The sequence below is a fragment of the Schistocerca nitens genome, chromosome 5, assembly GCF_023898315.1.
Source record: "Schistocerca nitens isolate TAMUIC-IGC-003100 chromosome 5, iqSchNite1.1, whole genome shotgun sequence".
NCBI classification, from domain to species: Eukaryota; Metazoa; Arthropoda; class Insecta; order Orthoptera; family Acrididae; genus Schistocerca; species Schistocerca nitens.
The window spans coordinates 527,488,101-527,507,142 of NC_064618.1; the positions used below are offsets into that span (position 1 = coordinate 527,488,101).

The 19,042-nt window shown below is 45.6% G+C and overlaps 1 protein-coding gene and 1 pseudogene across 1 annotated transcript in view; both read right to left on the bottom strand.

Annotated features, from left to right (window-relative positions):
* Window positions 1–19,042, bottom strand: part of LOC126259616 (kalirin) — a 1,784,965-nt gene that overhangs the window by 836,346 nt on the left and 929,577 nt on the right. The gene's annotated exons all lie outside the window — the stretch shown is intronic.
* LOC126261245 (5S ribosomal RNA) lies at window positions 2,149–2,266 on the bottom strand (annotated as a pseudogene).

Consider the following 19,042-nt stretch of genomic DNA (forward strand, 5'->3'; position numbering starts at 1 on the left):
GAGCATTACTTTTGAGCAAGCCCTCGTATATTCGAGGAATATTGTGCGACCGTCTTGCTTGCGATCGTGAGAATAAGACAAGCGGTATAAGAGTCAATTAAATAGTTTCCGTTCGAAGACCGAACAGTGCAGAACTGGTATGCCAATCAGGCGAAGCGTTAAGGCAATCACCCCACCGAAGTACCAAACTGAATATACCTGTTTGTTAAAAAAACAATGCCTTGCTGCGTGAAGAAATCAGCAAGTGCCTGCTGTACATTCTAGTCCGAAAGGAAACGTCGACCCTTCAAGGCCTTTTTTAGGGGACCGAAGGCGTGAAATCGCACGGGGAGAGATGATAACTATGGGGCGCGTGGCCGAGTGTCTCGTACTTGAGTTGGCATAGCTTCTGCATTACGACATTTGCGCTCTGGGGACGCACGTTATCACGAAGCAGCGGCACCTCTTGTCACAGTTTTCCCGGACGTTTCGCCTTAATTGCACGCCGTAATTTCCCAAGTGTTGCGCAGTACCGTCCCCCAGTGATGAATGCACCAGGATCCTTCAAATGGATGAAGATCGACCGGCGACTTGGTCGAATCGTGACGAGCACAGAACTTGGTACACCATTCCACGACGATGGCTTTCGACAGATATGCTGTCCCATACATATTTTTCATTCTCCGATGGATGTCCACCGACTTTTGTCCTTCGGCAGCCAAGAAAAGAATAACATGAGGTTGGTGCTGTTTAACGTATTTAGTAATAACGTCGCATTTACCACAAGCACCCCACGAAGATGCGAGTGCTACACTAATCACTTGCCTATACGTCGGTGCTTGTATACCCGCACTGGGGACACGCTACATTGGATATACGCTGCATCAACGGCTTCAAACGGAAAGTTTTTCATCGCCCTTACATTAGGCTGTGTACAGACGCATATTGACAGTCATTATTCCCTCGGTCAAAACGCGAATGAAATAGGACAGAATATCGACGGTTGGTGCGAAGTACCCTCCACGATGCACTGTAGAGTTGACTAGCACAGTATAAATGTAGATGTAGAGTGAAAAGCGAATGTCTCATGGAATTTCCTTGCGCCATCAAACACACCGTCATATGCGATCCGGTCTCTTCAGGATTCCGCACCTAATCGATGATGGGAAGCAGCTCATATCATGCTACCTCTGTTCCCGAAATCTTAGAGTACAAAATGTGTCTCACGGTTTGCGATGATTCTGAGCAGTGAACAAGGCGAGGAACTGTAATGTATTCCACGGCTGCGAGCACTACGTATTCACTTTGCTTTCTGCTGCAGTAAAACACGGCGTGACAGCAGGGCTTAGCATGGGTGGGAGCGCTTTGTCCACAGGCTGCGCGTGCCTCCGAACGAGACCGACAAACCAGCACGCAGCCCAGCAGGCAGCTCGCGTACAAATGGCGGCAGTGCATCACCGCCGCCTAGATTTTCGCGGTCACGCACGGTGACGGCCCCCGGGCCAGTGTAAACAACCTGCCGCCCGCAGCATACGCGTGCTCATTAATTTAATTACTCCACGTCCATTACGAGCGGTGCCCGCGGCCTGGCCACGTAAACAACGTGCAAAAATTAGCGAACGTGAACAGCGAGTCGGGCCTCTCCATTACGGTGTTATCAGTCGCATTTGTTACAGTTGTACCAATAAATGTAAATTCTGTCGCTCTCGATCCACGAGCAATGTTTCTCGCACATGTGTATACATAAATGATGCGCCGTATATTTTCTAACTGAAGGGCAGCCCGGAGACAGAACTACTCTCCCACAGAGACATACTTAAGCACCATATTTTATTGCAACTAAGTCTCGTTACGACTTTAAAATTATAAAAAAAAATCGGTAACAGGTTTAATCAGTATTATTTCTAGTTATCAAACGGCTGAAGTCTAGACGAAGTCAAAGTAAAATAACCCCTTAAAATGTATATAGCACTCCGTCGTCAGACCACGAGTGGCCTACCGGGACCATCTGACCGCCGTGTCATCCTCAGTGGGGGATGCGGATAGGAGGGGCGTGGGGTCAGCACACCACTCTCCCAGTTGTTATGATGGTATTCTTGACCGAAGCCGCTACTATTCGGTAGAGTGGCTCCTCAATTGGCATCACGAGGCTGAGTGCACCCCGAAAAACGGCAGCAGCACATGAAGGCTAGGATGGTCACCCATCCAAGTGCCGACCACGCCCGACAGCGCTTAACTTCGGTGATCTCACGGGAACCGGTGTATCCACTGCGGCAAGGCCGTTGCCCTTAAAAGGTATATACTAAAATTAAATTCAATCGGGACAGGCCTCGGAAAGCCCAACGGTACTGACCAACCGCCGTGTCATCCCTAGCCGACAAACGTCACTGGATGCAGATGTGGAAAGGCTCCTGGTCAGCACACCGCACAGTTTACAAGACAGAAGCCGCAACTTGTCAGACAAGTAGCTGCTCAATCGGCCTCACGAGGGCTGAGTGCAACCCCGCTTTCCAACAGCGCTCGACATACACCGTAGGAAAATGTATACACTATCAGATAAAAATTATGCGGAGACCACTATATAAAGCGTTATTGACCACTAGGTATCACGAGAGGCGAATCCAGCCGTTTAAAAGGAGGCAGGGAGTGTTGCGTTGTCAGCAGAAAAGTAGTAACTGCAGAATGGGTCAGTCAGAAGAGCTCACGGACTTGACGTCACCTGAGTAACAAATCAGTCAGCGACATTTCAATCCTTCTAAGACTCCCCAAGTCGACTATTGGTGATGTTATTGTGGAGTGGTAACGAAAAGGGACAACCGCAGTAAATGAAGATCAGACAGACCTCACGAACTGATGGCCAGGGACCGTCAAGCATTGAAGAAGGTGGTTGTGAAAAATCACACCAAATCAGCAGAAGGAATCCGAAGCTAGCACAATGACCGTGTGCAGGGGGTTAAAAAGAATGGAGTGCAATGGCAGGCCCCATAATCCACACTTTTCGGCAGTCAATGCTAAGCGGCGCGATGCGAAGCGGAACTGGTATTCTTCGCAGACGATACTAGCGTTGTTATAAAGCCCATTAGAGAGAAAGGCACAGACGAGACTATTAAGTGGTTCGCTGAAAATGAACTATACCTAAATTTTGAAAAAACACACTTTACTCTGTTCTGTATAACGAATAGTCATACCAGTAACTAAAGTAGCACATGCTCAGGAATTAAAAAATAGGGCTCAGTTACTTTCGTTCTTCGTATTCTTGGAAACAAACGAATCATCCTTTTGACATATTTTGCATATTCCCACTCGGCAATGTTTCATGGAATAATTTTATGGGATATCTAATCACGCCGAAAGAAATTATTAACTGCATAAAAGCGAGCAGTAAGAATAATACGTGGTGTTCGCCCACTCTCGTCATGTAGGTACTTCTTCAAGGAGTTGGTCATTTTAACTGCACCACCGCCGGCCGCTGTGGCCGAGCGCTTCTAGGGGCTTCAGTCCGGAACCGCGTGCTGCTACGGTCGCAGGTTCGAATCCTGCCTTGCGCATGGATGTGTGTGACGTCCTTAGGTTAGTCAGGTTTAAGTAGTTCTAAGTCCAGAGGACTGATGACCTAAGATGTTAAGTCCCATAGTGCTTAGAGCCACTTCAACAACTTGAACTGCACCACCACAGTACATGCATTCGATAATGAAATTCATCATAAATAATGTATCACAATTTGAGAAGAATAGTGATTTCCATACCTACTATACCCATTATTACAGCTGACAGTGGCTCAGAAAGGAAGTCAAAATACAGAAACCAAAACATTTGATCATTTGCCTAATACCACAAAATTTGTGACAGATATGGAAAGCAAGTTTTAAGTCTAACCTAAAATCTCTTTCTGAATGGCGGGCAACCGCAGCCAAATGTCCACATTTTTATAAGAACGCAAAATAAAACGAGTATTTGGTGCGGAGAGAATAAAATAAGCCCTGCAAAACGTGCGAAAATGTATACAACCACCCACAAAAACATACCATACTATCTTTTGGAGGCAATGCGGAAACGGCCATAAGGAATAACACAAGTAACTAAATATCATATCTCCCGGAAAACTTATTCTAATTCATGGACGAATACCTATTTAGAAATTGTTCGCCTGTAAAAAAGAAAAAAACACTGTTTTTTAGATCTAGGACTAAAAAACTAATGTGTTCATTAATGTTGACACTAATCATGTATACATACGCTGCAAGCTGACTCCTTCCATATCGTTTCGATAAAAGAATCGTCCAAACAATGTGTGGAACATGTGACTAACTAACCAGTTAACTTGAGGTGGTGTTAAAGAACGACGCCACTGTACAGTGGACGACTAGACACGAGTGATTTGCAGTGATCAATCACCCTGCATCCTTTGGCAATCAGATGGAAGGGTTTGGATTTGGCCAATGTCCGGACAGTGTTACCTGCCGTCTCGTATAATGCCAATAGTGACGTACGGAGGAGATGGTGTTGGCCGGCCGAAGTGGCCGTGCGGTTACAGGCGCTGCAGTCTCGAACCGCAAGACCGCTACGGTCGCAGGTTCGAATCCTGCCTCGGGCATGGATGTTTGTGATGTCCTTAGGTTAGTTAGGTTTAACTAGTTCTAAGTTCTAGGGGACTAATGACCTCAGCAGTTGAGTCCCATAGTGCTCAGAGCCATTTGAACCATTTTTAGGAGATGGTGTTACGGTACTGGCTTGTTTTTCGTGGTTACGATGTGGTCACATTATTGCTCGGAAGAAAACGCTAAATGCAAAAGTATATGAACACATTTTACAGCATCGTGCACTGCCTATGGTACAGGAACAGTTCGGAGACGATGACTGTTTGCATAAGAATTAAATTGCAGCATATGTGATGCAAGAGTTGGATGACAGTAATATTCCTGAAACGGACCGGCCTGCTTACAGTCCCGACCTGAACCCAGAGGATCGCCTTTGCGATGAGTTATAAGTAAGAATGTAGAATTCGCTCCGGACCTCATTACAAGCCGTCACAATGGCGAAGGATGGACTGGACAGACCGGCTATTAATGTCCTCTAATAGGTGTCCCAAAACATTCGATCATGTAGTGTATTTAATTATCTGTAAAACGTCAACCATAAGCTCTACTATGACCTAAATTTCGGGCCATGACCCTGACACTCGGTACTTGCCGCTAGCTTACCAACACAACTGTCTGGTCGAAAGAACTTTAAGAACAATCGTATGAAAGATGCTAGAACGACCTATGTAATAACTGTTACAATGACTTACTTTGTTTTCATATCAAATTTAAGATCTAGTAAGGGTAAATTATATGCATCACTTCGGTAACAAGACCGAGGTTGTAATGATGGAAATCTGAGAACACTACTTCAAAGAACAAAGAAACAATTTCCTCAGTTTATAAACTCAGTCAAAACTTCGGCACCTACATGGTAACAAGACCGAGACAGAAAGAAGGGTGGCGGGAGACCGGGGTCGGAGTGGGAGGGGGGGCGAGGAGGAGGAGAAAGTAAGGAGGTGGAGGGAGGAAGCGACCGTGGTTACTGAATGAGGTGCGGAATGGTTAAGGTACTGTATTCAAATTGAAGAGCAGTGGGATTCTAATAGTCGTCCGGCAACCCAAATTTGAACGTTGCGAGGTTTCCCGTGATTCCGAGAGGTCAAGGATGTGCAGTGAAATCGATTATACCTTTTAAATATGAGACGGTCCCCCGTTATTAATCGACTCGTCATTTGAGGAGGCATTAAATCGTTGTTTTACTTCTTTCCTTATTTCCTTCAATCGCTCTAGTGCTCAAGAAACAGACGGTTTTGAAAGACTACAGACCGATAGTATCTGTTTTTCTATGCACTTATCACTCCGTTATATGTTTCACATCTTAAACATGACTAGTATGACAGTTACTTATGCCGGCTGGTGTGGCCGAGCGGTTCTAGGCGCCTCAATCCGGAACCACGCGACTGCTACGGTCGCAGGTTCGAATCATGCCTCGGGCGTGGATGTGCGTGACGTCCTTTAGGTTTAAGTAGTTCTAAGTTCTAGGGGACTGATGACAGATGTTAATTCCCATAGTGCTCAGAGCCATTTGAACCATCCCTCTAACAGAAATTCAGTGCTGTAAACACTGCACCACGTCACTCGATTCGTACATCTACACTACAGAATATTGTTTTCACCGTGCATCCCGATTTCGAATAACGATTGGAATTATGAGCATTTTACCACAATGCTTTTCTTCTTGCTGTTAAAATTTCAGCCATTTTAAACGAACCAGCCCCATAAGCGTCTTGTCACTGCCACAGGAAACCTCACAGTTCCGCCTCGCGCGATCTATGCGGAGATTACTCTGTGGGATCAGTCTGTTATTTGTGCACCTGCAACATCTTCATTCCTCCGGAATGTTCCGCTGCAACTGTTCCGCGCTGCAGCCGCAAACAGTTAACAGTGACGGGCTCTGAGTGCACAGCCGTTCCGGCACTCAAGCGGTGCAGCCTTTCCAACGCGAAAACCGTGCCACATTCATAATTCCAAGTGCGCAGTGCGTTTCTGACAGCAGTGCACTGTACTCATATACAACACTTACTATGGCAAGTAACGTTATATGAATGCTGTACTTCACTTCAAAGTGACACTGTTTTACAACATAGTCGCCAAAGCTCTGCAAACAACGCTAGGAACGCTCTACTAATCGCTCCATTCGACGACGATATAAAGCCACTCCTCAGTCACGGAGCCATTCGAAAACCGCTTTTCGAACGTCGTCTTCATCGGAAAATCTGCAATTGCTCCTGGACTGCCTGGATGTTGTCGTCTCTGTTCGACGTCGATGTCTTCCCTTCCCGATCAGCATCATTCACGACTGTGTCGGCCTTGGTAGAATTGCTGGCACCATTTCAATACGACTGGACACGACATTTCATTTGATACAAGGTGAAATCTGCGCACCGTTTATACTTTTTTACACATAAGAAACTTACTGTCCCGCTTACTTCAGCTTTGGAGTATGTTTCCTGTTGCCGCACCATCTCAATCCCATACTCTGACGCACCCGTTACGCGTACCGCTCAGAATCGCGTCGGCAGGAAAACCGGAACATGTATTCTGTTCTGACAATGTCCCACTCTCGCTACGCAATGGCCTAGCGTGACACGACATGTGTAACTTACCTTTTGGAGGCCCCCAATGTTATGCTTATGTGATGCTACAGGCAAGTGGTGTACGATGTTTTACATTCAGTTTAGAGTGCAGTTGCGCGTAGCCGCCAGCATCGAAAGAAACACAAGAATACAGTTATTTGTCGAAATATTTTTCTGTAAGAGGCGAAAGTGAAAAAAGTGCTCAGTCCCATACTTCTGGTCAAAGACTAGGTGCATATTTCAGAAAGTCTGGTTGGTTGGTTGATACGGAGCAGGGGATCAAACAGCGAAGTCATCGGTCCCTTGGGATTACAAAAGGATGGGGAATCCCTTTCAAAGGAATCATCCCAACAACTGCATCAGGTGATTTAGGGAAATCACGGAAAACCTAAATCAGGATCGCCGTACGCGGGTTTGAACAGTCGTCCTCTCATTTCAAAACGACTGTTAGTTATCTATTACGTCATGTGTTTTCACAGCTATATAACTTTCATTATTATTAGACCTCCGTGTATCTTGTGAAGCAGACGCTTTCAATTATAATAAGAAATCCCTATTCACTATTCACAGTCATTTTACGTCATGCTTTCGGGTTTCGCAAAATTCTACATTTACATCTATACTCCGCAAGCCACCTACAGGTATGTGGCGGAGAGTACTTATGGTACCACTGTCTGACGCTCCCTTCCTCTTCTATTTCGCGAGACGTGTGTGGTTTGAAGTAATATGTTGTCCGGCTCCTCCCAGAACGTACCATCTCGCAATGTCAACGGTAGTGTACAATATCTCTCTTGCAGCATCTGCCACTGGAGTCTGTTGAGCACCGCCGTAGTGCTCTCGCGCCGACTAAAGGATCCTGTGACAACACACCGTTCTTCTTTTGACCTCGTCTCTCTTCTATTAATCCAACCTGCTGAGGGCCCGAGACTGACGAGCGTTTGTAAGGAATCGGTAGATGAAGAGCCTGGTAAGCCACTTCTTTCTTGGATGAATTACATTTCTTTAAGATTCTTCCTGTCAACCTCAGTCTGGCATCTGCCTTCCCTTATATACGTGATCACTCCACGTAAGGCCGCTCCGGATGGAGCTGTTACTGTTTCCAGCAATCTGTCACAATTACTAGAGTTGCACAGTAGTGGAATTCTTCTCCAAGATATGCACAACACGTTACATTTATTTACATTCAGGGCCACTGTCAGTTCCTACGCCATTTATAGTGTGCAGCTCTTCCTGCAGTTCGGTATGGGCTTCTGACGTTGCTACCTTCTTATAGACAACCGCATCATCTGAAAACTGCATCACTGAGTTTCCGACGTTGTCCACTACATATATTATAAACAGTAACGGCCCTATCCTACCTCCTTGCGGTACTCCTGAAATTACTTTCATATCTGTCGATTTTGACCCGTTTAAGCGTGACATGTTGAGTTCTATCTGTAAGGAAATCTTGAATACTGTCAGAAATCTGGTCCGATGCTCAGCAAGTTGGTATTTTTTCCATCGAACGGCAGTGCTGAATAGTGTCAAATGTTTTCCTGGAGTCGAAGACAAAATCTCTGATTGCGGAATCCACAATGATTTCTTACGCACGCAGGACATTTTCGTTCTCCAAAATGTCATTATACGTGAGCGTAACACATGCTCCACAATTCTGCAATAGACTGCAGTAAGTGATACAGGAATCTGGTTACCTGCATTTTCTCCCTACACTTCTCGAAAATGCGAATGACGAGCTTGATGACTCACGTATACCTACTGGATCCTTATTAAGTTTTTGGAGCCTGTTACTTCGTTGGAATTGGAACGTTCTAAACTACACTGAGATCACAAAAGCCATGTGATACCTCCTAAGTCGTGTCGCATCTCTTTTTGCCCGGCATAGTGCAGCAACTTAGTGTGGCATAGACTCCATAGCTCATTGGAAGTCTGTTGCAAAAATACTGAGACATTGCAAAAATTTTGCCGCTGCAGGATTCTGTGCATGAACTGACCTCTCAGTTATGTCCCATAAATGTTCGATGGGATTTATGTCGGGCGATCTGGGTGGCGAAATCATTCCAGAAGGTTTTTCAAACCAATAGCGAACAACTGTGGCCCGGTGACATGCCGCAATGTCGTCCATAAAAATTCCATCGTTGTTTGCGAACAGAAAGTCCATGAATGGCTGTAAATGGTCTCCAAGTAGCCGAACATAACCATTTCCAGTCAATGATCCGTTCAGTTGGACCTGAGTGCCCAGCTCATTCCATGCAAACACACAGCCAAACCATTATGGACCCAATCAATCTGTACGTAGTCCAATCAGGTCGCTGGTGTCAAGGTGCTCTGTGCGAGGGAGATGGGTATTTACCGTCGCTGGTGGAGTGGGAAGACGCCAGGCAGAGAGTGCCGCCTGTACGAAGTCCTGGCCGCCTTGCCCCAGGTACCTGCGGCGCTGCTCCTGCCCCACGTGCCGGCAGCGGAGTACTTGCCCGACGAGTGGTGCGCATGCGCGTACATGTGCACCGGCAGCGGCGCCAGCAGCAGCAGTGGGGCGGAGCGCGGCCGCCGCCCCCAGGTGCGCGCCTGGTGCTGGTGCTGTTGGTGGTGCCGGCGGCGCACCAGCACCAAGCGGCCGTCCCTGGCCCGCAGCGCGCTCAGCGGCACCGCCACCACGCGACGCCGGCCGCCCGCCGGCGCCGGCACACACACAGACATAACCGCGCCGGCTGTCACTGTACCGTCCCGACTGGAGAACTGCAAGCGACAAACTGCCCGCCGACTGAACGCTCGCCGCACACGCGTGCCCTCACAACGGGACCGTCCACAGTCGCGCCGGAAGTTCGCCGCCGCCAAATACGGAAAGCGGCACGGGGCACGAGCTCACATTGTGCCGCCGCTGCCCGCTACTGGTCGCCCCCACTCCCCTCTCACCGACCATACGCTCAATAACTCAAGCTGCCTGCACTACACTTATAAATGGGCAATGAAACGTCGCACAAAACGTTGCTTTCAGCGATATTATCCGGAAGAAAGTAAGAACAAACGTTCATTAATCCACTCCACTCCCCGCCCTTCCCCGACAACACACGAACGTTATAAATTTCGCTAATGTCTGGCGCTCGACATAAAGCTAACAATAGACTACATAAATAAAAGTTCTTTCAAAAATTGTTCAAATGGCTCTGAGCACTATGGGACTTAACATCTGAGGTCATCAGTCCCCTAGAACGTAGAACTACTTAAACCTAACTAACCTAAGGACATCACACACATCCATGCCCGAGGCACGATTCGAACCTGCGACCGTACTTGTCGCGCATTTCCAGACTGAAGCGCCTAGAACCGCTCGGCCACACCGGCCGGCTAAAACTTCTTTATCGTACTACTAAGCGTTTCGACGGTTCACACCATCCTATTCAGGTTTGACATTACATATTTACATCCATAGCGTTAGTACAGAGCGCACACACATTTTCACAGCTGCAGGCAAGTGAAAAATGAAACATAACCTGTTTCAATTATCCGTCAAGCTCTCATGACGCCGTCTTTTATGGACGAAGTTGTTAACAGGCTATATCTACATCAACATCTAGATCGCTATTCTGCAGTTCAACTGAAGTGCCTTCCACCAGGTTCTCCGAACCACCATCACATCATTTCTCTACCATTCCACTTTCTAACAGCGCGTGGTAAAGATGAACACTTCAATCTTTCTATACCAGCAGTGATTTCTCTTGTGCTATTAATATGATAGTTTCTCCCTATGAACGCTGGCTAGAACAAAATATTTTCACATTAAGAAGCGCCGGCCGTTCTGGCCGAGCGGCTCTAGGCGCTTCAGTCTGGAATCGCGCTGCTGCTACGGTCGCAGGTTCGAATCCTGCCTCGGGCATGGATGTGTGTGATGTCCTTAGGTTTAAGTAGTTCTAAGTCTATGGGACTGATGACCTCAGATGTTAAGCCCCATAGTGCTCAGAGCCATTTGAACCACATTAAGAAGAGAAAGCTGGTGATTGAAATTTCGCAAAAAGATCTCTCCGCAACGCAAAACTCCTTTGTATTCACGGTTACCAACCCAACTCGTTTATCATATCCGTGAGACTTTCTCCCCTATTTCTCGATAACACAAGACGAGGTACCCTTCCCTGTAATTTTTCCGTCAATGCTAACTTGTAAGGATTCCACACAGCAGCACTCTAGCACAGATCGAAGAAGCGTAGTGTAGGCTGTCTCTTTAGTCGAACTGTTTTATCTTCTAAGTGTTCTCCCAGTAAAACGCAGTCTTTTATTTTCCTTCCTCACAACGTTATCTATGTGACCGTTCCAATTTAAGTTGTTCATAATTATAATTCCCAGGCCTTTACTTAAATTGATAGGCTTTAAAACTGTGTGATTTATTGTGTAACCGAAATTTATCGTATTTCTTTTTCTACTCATGTGCATGACTACACACTTTTCCTTATTCAAACACAATTGCATGTTTCGTAACATACCGATTATCGTGTCTAAACCATTTTTATAATTCGTTTTGATCTTCTGGTGAATTTACAAGACGCTAAATGACAGCATGGACTGCGAACAGTCTAAGAGGACCGCTCAGATTATCTCCTAAATCGCTTATACAGCTTAGGAACAGCAGGAGGCCTATAACACTTACTTCGGGAATCCCGAATATCACTTCTGTTTTCCTAAATGATATCGATGATTTTCCGTATATTACTATCGTGTATTGAACCGTGGACCTACAAATGACGGAGAGGCTTCATCCTGCCGTAGCCCTCAGTGGTTCACAACCCCACACAGCAGTCCATCCGCCCCACACCGAACCCAGAGACCAAACTATACGGTCACGAGCGCAGAAGCGGCGCTTCAGGTGATATGCTGGTAGCAAAGGCACTTGCGTCGTCGTCTGCTGCCATAGGTCATTAAAGCCACATTTCTCCGCACTGTTCTGACGGATACATTCGTCGTAAGTCCCACATTGATTTCTGCGGTTATTCCACGTAGTGTTAGTTGTCTGTTAGCACTGACAACTCTACGCAAAAAGAGCTGCTCTCGGTCGTTAAGTGAAGATCGGCGACCACTGCGTCGCCCGTGCTCAGAGGAATGCCTGGAATTTGTTATTCTCAGCACACTCTTGACACTATGGATGTCGGAATACTGAATTCCCGAATGAAATATCCCATGTGTCTAGCTCCACGACCATTTCTCATTGAAATTCTGTTAACTTCCGTCGTGCGGCCATAAAAACGCTGGAAACCTTTTCACGTGCATCACCTGTGTACAAATGGCAACTCCGCAAATGCACCGCCCTTTTATCCCGTGTGTACGTGATACTTCCGCCATCTGTATATGTGCATATCCCTATCCCAGATTTTTGTCATCTCGATGTAATTGTACAGTGTTAAACCTAAATTCCTCACGCTAGATACTTGTAACGTGATCCATTTTTCCAGCGAACTTCATGGCGACAATTTCAAGTGAGGAAAATTTGGACACAGAACACCGAAGCGATGCCCTGAGCTACTGCTACGAGACTTGCAAAATAGCGCAGAGGAAACAATGAAGGCTCCTCGAAATGTGGGGTTACATTTCTATTAAGGAGGGCAAATACAGAGTCCAGTGGCTTGTCGAGTGCAGGAGGGACGGGGGAGTTTAGCGGCCAGAGGCCACGTGTGTCCGACAGGAAGTCCACGCCAGCGCACACGTGCAGCACGTGTGGTGAACGAGCGACTGCTGCTGCACCTGTGCCGTTCATGTCCAGCTGAACCTCAACACGCTGTTGAGGAAACTGAAGTTAGTAATGAAGAATACAGTAGCCCGCATTCTCCAATTGGCTATATGCAGACGCATCTGGCAAATGCTCGTAATGTGACAGATCTTAACTGCTGGGCGCTAGAATCAGGGAATCGCGATATGTGGCGTCCTACTGGGGATGCATGGCATTATGCAACAAAAATTTTTTAGGTCTACATTGACAACCCCATTAATATTTAAAGTCCTTCAAAGTTATTAAAAAGAACGCAAAAAATGAAGAGGACCGGTTTCACGGCATTATCATCAACAGTCACACGGAAAATCAAATGGCATATAGATAATGAAAAAAGCTATCGGCACTTCTCCGCAAACCATAAATAATGGAGCTTACATCACTTTCCTGCTGAGCACAAGCGACATCTTGGAAGAACATGAGGCTAAGTAACTCGTAAAACGATCACATTACATAGATTTCACGGATCTGATTCGCCGAAACGCAGCACGTTGGTCACGAAATACACGGAAATTTTCAGTAATGAAACAAGCGAGCGAAGGTCGTAACTTTGTAAACGCCTTAATTTCCCCGGGCGTGTGCGTATTGTCAATACGGGCCAGCCATAGGCGGATTACGGTAATTTCTGCGTACAGAAAACTTTGACCACAATTATTATTTTGGCAACTAAAAACACACGAAAGAAGAATTTTCCTCTCCAAAGTATCTCCACTTTTACTTCCTGCAGGCTACATTTACGTAAGCATAGAAACCCTGTACTTATTACCATTTAAAATAACTGGCAACACGATCAGTATATCTTCTACAACGCCTTAAAAAAGAGCAACAGGTAGTACTTACAGTTTCCTTGAAAGTAAATCGAAAGGCAGTCTCTTTCCCGTCTTAAATCGCATCCAACGGAAGCGTTTTAGTAGCGAAAGCAATTTCGGTGAGCAATGTTTACACTGAAGTACGTTTTGTACGTCATAAATCACATCCACCAGATGCTGTAAAAACGTTGTGTGGATGCGTATGTCGTAATACTCATGAGAAACCAAATTATAGCTCGTTGCTTTGCTTGTCAGACACAGCGGGTAATTTTGAACCTCCGTAAATATCTATCTTGTAATGGGTCAATACATGAAGTTAATGATTGTTGTTGTTGTTGTTTCTATTTTTTTTAATTTCCTTTCAAAGACTGAAACTATCAATTTAAGAACCGAGTACGACTTCGGCCTATGAAAGCAGTGTTTCTCTTATCTTGCACAGTTCGTTAAATGATGATCGCACGGAGGCAAAGTTGAATACTAAGAATTATTCTGCTCAAACCTGATAGAGCGCTTCTGTTTTGTTATACGTCATCAAGCACTGTCACCTTGTTCCGACAATTTAGTCTCTGAGGATCAAGCAGTCACTTTCAGTTTCGAGTGAAAATTGAGTTTCGTATCCTAAGCAATACTTATTTACGCCGCTAAGACTTTTCCATTCGGCTGGAGTTACGGTTCCCTTCATAACAAGGTTCCGGAAACCAACTGAGAAAATAAATCGACACGACCGAAAGAACAGTACTGCCTGCCATCAAGGCCGAGATCATTAAAGACGGAGCACTAGTTAAGTTAGGCAAGGATGGCGGTAAGAAGTCACTCCTGTAATAAGTCACTCTGTCCCGAAGGCGCCATAATGAGTAGAGGACAAAGTTATCAGTGAATACAATGTACATCACGCAAAACCGCACTAACCAATAGCTACCGAGCTTCCATACCCCTTACAAGTTTCACAGTGCGTATTACTGATCTCCTAATCTCATTCCGAGCAAAATCGATAGTTTGTGCTATGTACGGGTGTTACATCGATGCTGAAACGGTTAAAACAGAACAAGGTAACAGCCTGATGCTTCATTTCTTGATGGACTTCCTTATGCCTGTTGCAAGGCTTTGGCTGTAGCAGTGTTATCGCTGTGTTCAGCTGCAATCTTTACACGAGTATTTATCCTCATTAGTCATTACACACCGACAGCAGATTGAATAGTCCTAAAAGTTGTCGTAAGAGATACATGCTAGGCAGACACACCACATGTATTTCATCAGTCCACAAATTCTGCTGCATCTGCAACGAGTGTCACTTCTATCAAGTAATTTATTTGTTAATTGATTGTATAATTAATTCTTGATACAAAACTTAAGACCACTACTCATGGCAGCAACTGGAAGAAATCCCGACTTATTGTACTTAGCGCGTCTTTGTTCTTTAGTCTGTGCCTACAGACACTTTGTGCAATTTTGTCATATGATGACATGATGGAGACCGTGGCTGTTACTTGAAGACAAATGTTGATGGTGTTAGGACAGCAACCAGACACAAATTCACTTTCAGTTCCTTTATTCAAAGGGTACCGTTACCGGTTTCGAATCGTTGTTATTCATCTTCAGACGGTTTACACGCTTTCCTTATGACATGTGGTGTGTTTTTTTACAGATTAATTGTCGTGAAATGTGCAACAATAAGAATGCAGTGGCAATGTATTCACATCTGTTGGACGAATGTTATGAAAATAAACACTCCAAACCGACATTTCACGACAGTTAATCTGTTAACAACACTCCACATGTCATAAGGAAAGCGTGTACGTCGTTTGAAGATGAATCACAACGATTCGAAACCGGTAACGGTACCCTTTGAATAAAGGAACTGAAAAGTAAATTTGTGACTGGTTGCTTTCCTAACACCATCAACATTTGTCTACAGACACTTCGCTTACCCAATACATAAAGTACTGTCCTTTTTCGCCGCTGTCCAAAGATATACGCAAAACTAAGCGAACGATTAGAAATGATGCTCTTGAGAGAAGACGTTAGGCAGGGAAAAGTACTATCAAGAAATTTGGCATTAACTAGAAACAAAAGGGTTTCATTCTCTATGTTTTTAATGAATCTTTGGTCTGATGCGCTAACAGTACCGCACTGGAAAATACAAAATATAAATCTGCTTACCTTCTCTCCACAGAAGACTTACGCTTGAGGCGGCACACCATTCGAATTCTCCACGGCTGGCTGGATGTTTATTTCTGTTATATTCTTTTGTCGATCGTTGGGACACTCAAATCGAACCTAGGCACCGGTCTGCTTATGAACATGACTTCTCACCATACAGCTAAATGCAGTATATGTCCTTTCTTTAGGTTTTCCGCGTCACGTTGACAGTACAGTGAAAAAGTATGTCTTGTAGTTCATGACCAGCGCACTGAAGAAATACAACTCGGGCTTTCGCATACTGGTCATGAGAAAGTACATACTGCCCGTTGAACTCGAAGCCGAGAATAGTTGCGGGCGTTCCTGAGGGAGTGTACAGGCAGCAAGAGGCTGGGGTGCAGAAGGCGGATTTTTGGGGGGGGGGGAGGAGGAGGAGGGGAAGGCAGCAGTAGGGGGGGAGGGATGGAGGGGGATAGAGAAAGAGAAAGAGAGAGAGAGAGAGAGAGAGAGAGAGAGAGAGAGAAAGAACGCGAACGAGGTGGCGGCGGCCACGGCAGGAGAGTCGTCAAATCTGAAATGCAAAAGCCAGAGCTGCCGTGTTTCAAAGGTCACTTTGATGTCTGCTGCCGCCTCCCTCGCAGCGACCAGATGTGGTGTGGACGCTGCCCATGCGGAAGGCGCAGCCGGCGCAACAAACCGGGATGTGGGACTGTAATGGTTTACAAACAAGACGACGCCGGGCGCGATGATGGCTCTCACGCAGATGAAATGCAGCCGACAGATGGTATCACTTCTCGAGAGCCGACTGGGCTGGGCATTTTCCGGCAACGAGGCTACATTCACCACACATGCGATGTCTTTATAAAGTACGTTTACAGTCGGGAAGATAACATTGGTCGTCCATAATATATTCTCCTTCACTATTTACGACAGTCTGCCAACGCTGGGGTAACTTTTAGATTCCGCGACTGTAGAAATCACGTGGTTTGAAGGCGAAGAACTAGTCGAGCCATGTTCGGAGTGCATTTTCATCCGGAAAGGAAGTTCCTTGAAGGCTGTTCGACAGAGAGCGGAAACCGTGAAAATCCGTAAGATATGGTGGGTGCGGAATCACTTCCCAACTCAGCCCTTGTATAGTCACAAAGGAATTACAGACATTCCTTAGGAGTGGGCATTGATTTAAATCAACAGGGAAAGCTGAAATTTTGTGCCAGACCGGGGTTCGAATCTCCTGCTTACTAAGCAGATGCCCTGACAACTGAGCATCCGGACGCAGTGGTCATCACAACTGCACGCACTACCCTAGCGCGCGTCCCGTCAAATCCAAATTCTTAACGTATCTACATACTACGAATGTAGTGTCCCTTGCCCGTTCTTCTCATTACTCGCAGCATTTCGCCGATTCCCATAAGAGTTCGAGCCCGGTGTCCATCTGCACTGAGGAAATCACTGACCGTCCTCGCCTTAATTATGTATATGTGGTGTCTGTTCTTTCAGACATATCCAAACAACAGACACCACATTTATCCCGTACAGTATTTTTTGTCAGTCTAGTATAAAACGGGCGCGCGTTATCACAGAGTGCCATCACTTCACGCAGTCTTCCCGGACGCGGAGAGTCACTAATGCCAAAACTATCCTCCTTAAAACGATTTTCTTGCCGCACTCTGTCCAATGGCATTATCCACATTCATGGCGCAAATGTTTCTGGCGGCCTCCGTGCCTGTCACCCCTCTATTGAATTCCAACAGAAGAATGAGTATGTCATAAATGTTCCACTTATTAGTGCAACGGATACAAGTAATTTGCCAGGAGAAAAGCTGTCAGTCTGCGATTAAAGACCTGCTATTAATCACCAGTGGACTCCAGTTCTTGTGGAAGCCTATCTAAATGAGTGCTGAACTTTCTTTGTTTAATGGTAGTTAAGGATGTGATCGCAATATAAAGATTGTCCCTCTGTCTTCTGTTCACTGAATAGATGTACCCGTTCTCTTAAGATAAATTCGTATTATCTAGTATAAATTGCTCGTTAAACAGAGGCCTATAATAGCTTTGCAAATTAAAGTTACGCACAGCCTGCTCGATTTTAGCCTTAAAAAATTATTTCTGGTCGAACTGCAGTCTGTGCCTCTGTAGTCCCAGAAATCTCGTGTTTCCTGCTTCACTAATCGTGCGACCGCAGTACGTTATCGCCCACAAGTTTGTTCATTCATTCATATCAAATCATTCTGCACTCCGACTTTGAGTCGCCGCTCAAACATTGACAGACTCCCTAGGGATTATCTTAGTATTCGAGGGTGCTGCCAATGAATATGTAACGCCACATTCTTCTCATATAACACGTCTCGAATACCATTAACTGATGATGGATTAATCATATATAAACTCGCCAAATATTCTAAAGGATCACTTTCGTACCCAAAAATATATTACATCCCCCTTGTCATGGACGTAAATTAATCCAAAATGGTGGCTCACTGTGGCTTATATCATTGGTGGGGAGGACACTGAGTTCCTTGAGACAGGCTATGGTACAAGACAACAATGAGTCTTTAGCTGCTCAAGTACAGATTGTAATGGGTCGATTGGTCCCAATTCTGTCAATATTTGATGCTAGGGAAGATGTATTATACCGTCGCCGTGCTCATCAAACCAATATGAATATTTCCAGCGGTGCAAAATATAGTCTTCTGCTAACTTAACTGCACAACAGAATGAACGTGATCGGCTAACATTTTTTCATAGTCGTTTCGAATTAGCTTTTTATGTTACCGTAGAACACATGACAAACATGATATGCTGACCTAACCTTTACAGAATCTTCACCGCGATTGGCTCACTCGTGACACATACGAGTCTAATTGGGAGGTTAAAATCCCCATCCGGCCGTCCAGATTTAGGTTTTTGTGATTTTCATAAATCAATTACAGCAAATTTCAGGATGATTCCTATCAAAAGGACGCGACCGATTTCTTTCCCATCCTCCCAAAAAAATTGGTTCAAATGGCTCTAAGCACTATGGGACTTAACAGCTGAGGTCACCAGTCCCCTAGACTTAGAACTACTTAAACCTAACTAGCCTAAGGACATCACACACATCCATGCCCGAGGCAGGATTCGAATCTGCGACCGTAGCAGCATCGCGGTTCCTGACTGAAGCGCTCAGAACCGGTCGCAGGTTCGAATCCTGCCTCCGGCATGGAT